The following is a 4,607-nucleotide window of genomic DNA, read 5'->3' on the forward strand; positions in this document are numbered from 1 at the left end:
TGCCATTTAAGACATCCTAAAGAACCAAAAGACATCTCCAGGATGCTTAGCAAATCTGGCAAAGTGTAGGCCCAGCCTCAGATGAGGTGCCTGGCATTCCCACATTTTTTTTAATAGAGATTTTCATAAGTTTGATCTGGAACTGATTTTGCATTTCAAACAAGCCTACAGTTACCTGCAAAGTCACTTAACTCCTAGTATATGGTTACCTCAATAAGGGAAGGATAATACTCATATGCTGCACAATGTTTTATGTTACAAAACTAGATGATTCGCATTTACTGTTTAGTTACTCAAAGTATGTCTATTTTTCCTTTGAGCAGGCTGGAGTGGTTCACCAGACACAGAGAAGAATGCAAAATATAACACACGAGTATGAGTCAAAAGCTGCAGTAGCATGCTGAAAACTGTTGATTTATCAAATATATCTGTGTTTTAAAGAAAACTATGTTTTAATACTGTATGTGCATGATTGGTAACCTCATCTGTTCTGCCTCTGTGAACAGTAGAGTTTTATTTACTTGGTGCAGAACAGAACACTGAAGACATTTGTGTCACCTTAATGATTTTGGTTACATCAGCCACCTGAAATACAGACTCTACCTGCATTACCTCAGTCTTTCATTATCAGTTAATGTAAATGAAAGAAAAAAAATCCATGAATTGATGGAACTTAGAAAAAAAATCATGGAAAACCAAAATAAATGTGTAGCTGTCCAGAGTATTTTTTATACATGTAAAAATAAAGTTACATTTTAGTACTTTGGAAAAGATTTTTAAAACGCTTCTTAATCAAAATGGAAATTTATTAAGAGCATTTGATGTATATGCCCACTGGTAAATATATTACAGTTGCTCTGCTTCCATGTTCATATAGTTGTTTATTCAGCTCTTCAAGAACTCCTGAGTTTAAAATAAATCCATTTGTAACTGTGGCAAATTACAATTCTTTCTCAAATTCTGTTTACTGAATTATGACATTATCAGAAGTCCACACACTAGGTAGAAAGTCTTACTTAAGGTGACTGGAGTGTTGGAAGGGAAGGTTACAGGCTTTTTAGAAAAGACAGGCCTGGAAGGTGGGGAGGAGGGTTGCTATTTATGTTAGGGATAGACTGGAGAGTGTGGAACTCTGGGGACAGGTGAGCAGTTAACAGAGAGTTTGTGGGTCAGGGTTAATGGGAAAACAGTGATGGGAGACATTACCATGGGGATCTGTTACAGACCGCCTGATCAAGGAGAACCTGCAGATGAAGCACTCCACAGACAGATAGGAAAAGCCTCAAGCTCACAAGCCCTTGTTCTCATGGGTGACTTCAAAAACCCTGACGTCTGCTGGAATGATGGTACGGCCCAGCACAAGCAATCCAGAAGGTTCCTGGATCGTGTGGAAGACAACTTCCTTCTGCAAGTAATAGAGGAGCCAACAAGGAGAGGTGCCATGCTTGTCCTTGTGCTCACCAACAAGGAAGGGCTCGTTGGAAATGTGACGCTCCAGGGCAGCCTTGGATGCAGCAATCATGAGATGGTCGAATTTGAAATCCTCAGAACAGTGAGAAGAGCGTGCAGCAAGCTCACTGCCCTGGACTTCAAAAGAGCAGACTTTGGTCTCTTCAGGAACCTGCTTAGGAAGGTTCCATGGGATATAGCCCTAGAGGGCAGGGGGGCCCAAGACTGTTGGTTGATATTCAAGGATCACCTGCTACAAGCTCAGGAGTGTTGCATCCCAACCAGAAGGAAGTGCAGCAGGAGGGCCAGGAGACCTCCTTGGATGGATAAGGAGCTGCTGAGGAAAATTCAAATGAAAAAAGAGGTTTATAAAAAGTGGAAGCAAGGACAGGAGGCCTGGGAAGAGTACAGGGATGTTGTCTGGGAAGCTAGGGACCAGGTTAGGAAAGCTAAGGCCCAGTTAGAATTAAACTTAGCTAGAGGTATTAAAGATAACAGGAAGGGGTTCTACAGGTATGTAGAGAATAAAAAAACAGACTAAGGAGAATGTAGGCCCCCTCAGGAAGCACTCAGGAGAACTGGCTACACAGGATTTGGAGAAGGCTGAGGTTCTGAATGACTTCTTTGCCTCGGTCTTCACTGCCAAAGGCTCTGACCGAACCACCCAAATCTTGGAAGGCAGATGCAGGGACTGTGAGAATGAAGACCTTGTGCCCACTGTAGGAGAGGAACTGGTTCGAGACCACCTTAAAAATCTGAACGTGCACAAGTCCATGGGTCCTGATGAGATCCATCCACGGGTCCTGAGGGAGCTGGCAAATGAAGTAGCTAAGCCACTGGCCATCATATTTGAGAAATCATGGCAGTCAGGTGAAGTTCCTGACGACTGCAAAAAGGGAAATATAATCCCCATTTTTCAAGAAGGGGAAATAGGATGACCCGGGGAATTACAGACCAGTCAGTCTCACCTCTGTGCCTGGCAAAATCTTGGAGCAGATTCTCCTGGATGGCATGCTAAGGCACATGAAAATCAACAAGATGCTTGGTGACAGCCAGCATGGCTTCACTAAGGGGAAATCCTGCCTGACCAATTTGGTGGCCTTCTATGATGGGGTTACAGAACTGATGGACAGGGGTAGAGCAGTTGATGTCATCTACCTGGACTTGTGTAAAGCGTTCGACACTGTCCCACATGACATACTTGTCTCTAAATTGGAGAGACATCAATTTGATGGATGGACCACTCGGTGGATAAAGAACTGGCTGGATGGCCGCACACAGAGATTTGTGGTCAATGTCTCAATGTCTGGCTGGAGACCAGTAACGAGTGGCATCCCTCAGGGATCGGTGTTGGGATTGGTCTTGTTTAACATCTTTGTCGGTGACATGGACAGTGGGATTGAGTGCACCCTTAGCAAGTTTGCCAATGACACCAAGCTGTGTGGTTCGGTTGATACGCTGGAGGGAAGGAATGCCATCCAGAGGGACCTTGACACACTTGTGAGGTGGGCTGATGAAGTTTAATCATGCCAAGTGCAAGGTCCTACACCTGGGTCGGAGCAATCCCAAGTACAGCTACAGGTTGGGCAAAGAAGAAATTCAGAGCAGCCCTGAGGAGAAGGACCTGGGGGTGTTGGTCAATGAGAAAATGAACATGAGCAGGCAGGGTGTGCTCGCAGCCCAGAAATCCAACCGTATCCTGGCCTGCATCAAAAGGAGTGTGACCAGCAGGCCGAAGCAGGTGATCCTGCCCCTCTACTCTGCTTTCTTGAGACCTCACGTGGAGTATTGTGTGCAGTTCTGGTGTCCTCAACATAAAAAGGACATGGAACTGTTGGAACAAGTCCAGATGAGGGCCACGAGGATGATCAGGGGACTGGAGCGCCTCCCGTATGAAGACAGGCTGAGAATGTTGGGGCTGTTCAGCCTGGAGAAGAGAAGGGGGCTTATAAGGATGGTGGGGAGGGACTCCTCATTAGGGACTGTAGTGATAGGACAGTGGTAACAGGTTAAAACTTAAACAGGGGAAGTTTAGACTGGATATAAGGAGGAAATTCTTTCCTGTTAGGGTGGTGAGGCACTGGAATGGGTTGCCCAGGGAGGTTGCGTATGCTCCATCCCTGGCTGTGTTCAGGACCAGGTTGGACGAGGCCATGGGTGATATGGTTTAGTGTGAGGTGTCCCTGCTCATGTCAGGGGGTTGGAACTAGATGATCTTAAGGTCTTTTCCAACCCTAAATATTCTATGATTCTATGATGGGAAGCAGTGAACAAATGTAAGAGTTACTGTTATTTAAATTTTCATGTTGCTTGAATAACTGGAAATGTTTTGCCTGATCATGATTTTATGTAAGGAAAGTCATTGTAATACCAGTGAATTCCACATTCAAATAGATACATTATTATCTTCTTTTGACTGTCAATTGAGGAAGCATTTCTTTGAGGTCTGTCACTAAAAATAGCCAAAGCAGAGCATATCAGACACAGAACTCTAATTTGGTTCGGAACAAACAAACAAATAAATAAATGTTCAGAATAAATTGAACAGTTTTCATAGTGCAATGCCTATGCAATGGAAATATCTAAATGTGTCTTTGGTGACAATATATGTAATTATCAGTCTTGACAATGGATCAAGTTTCACAGTTCTTGAAAGCTATCAATACCAAATGAGCCCTCCTTTTATCTGTTCATGCATGCTTAGCAAAGGAAGGCTTACAAGGATTGAAGAGAAGACTGTAGGTACCTCATTAGTGCTGGTTCTTGCAGGGCACTTGCTGCCATATGACAAAGAAAGGTTAGATCATTGCAGCTGCCTGCTTTATCCTATAAAAATGAAAATTGTGAAACAAAGAAATAAGACATCAGTGAAACTATATTCTGGGAATTATTTACCCTACTCATGTTTAGACAGGAAAATTATTCATCTCCTCTCCTTAACCCATATGGGGCAGTCCCAGCTTTCAGCTGCTGTTGTAGAAGGACACATCTCGTACCATAACTAGCAACATTTTGCATCTGGTACCTCTAGCTAGGCAGTCCTGAGAAGGTTAGGAATCAGCCTAGTCTAAGGTAATTTAGTCATATATTAGGCTTTTGGTCAGCTGAATCATTTCCTAAAATCCATCAGTGGTACAGTTATGGTTTTCTTTGGCAAA

The 4,607-nt window shown here is 43.5% G+C and overlaps 1 long non-coding RNA gene across 1 annotated transcript; it reads left to right on the forward strand.

The window, feature by feature from the left end:
- The first annotated feature begins 775 nt into the window (after window positions 1–775).
- LOC133273457 (uncharacterized) lies at window positions 776–3,872 on the forward strand. Its single transcript, XR_009744818.1, has 2 exons — window positions 776–1,032; window positions 3,714–3,872. It is a non-coding gene; the product is annotated as an uncharacterized LOC133273457 (long non-coding RNA).
- Window positions 3,873–4,607: the final 735 nt, after the last annotated feature.

This window comes from Pezoporus flaviventris, unplaced genomic scaffold, assembly GCF_033815535.1.
Source record: "Pezoporus flaviventris isolate CSIRO_AGI_PZ_B2104156 unplaced genomic scaffold, CSIRO_AGI_Pfla_v1 ptg000031l, whole genome shotgun sequence".
NCBI lineage: Eukaryota > Metazoa > Chordata > Aves > Psittaciformes > Psittacidae > Pezoporus > Pezoporus flaviventris.